Source organism: Apaloderma vittatum, unplaced genomic scaffold (assembly GCF_000703405.1).
Source record: "Apaloderma vittatum isolate BGI_N311 unplaced genomic scaffold, ASM70340v1 scaffold25471, whole genome shotgun sequence".
In the NCBI taxonomy this organism is placed as follows: Eukaryota; Metazoa; Chordata; class Aves; order Trogoniformes; family Trogonidae; genus Apaloderma; species Apaloderma vittatum.
Window position 1 is genome coordinate 1 of NW_009697729.1, and position 235 is coordinate 235.

Here is a 235-nt window from a genome sequence, read left to right on the forward strand (position 1 = left end):
CTAAGGGCACACACAGCCCCGTTAGGGTCTCGGCGCTCAGTTTTGGCCCTACAGCAGCCCTTGCCTGCTGTCCCCAGCTCCTGCCACTTCGCAGGTTGGGGCACATGGGACTGCTGCCCTGCAGCCAGCCCTCCTTTAGCCCAGATTGGAGGCCAGAGGACCAGGAGGGTCCCGCAGTGCTGTGGCAGCCACAGAGGCATCAGCCCCTTCCCCGCGGGCAGCGGCCCCGGGGGGG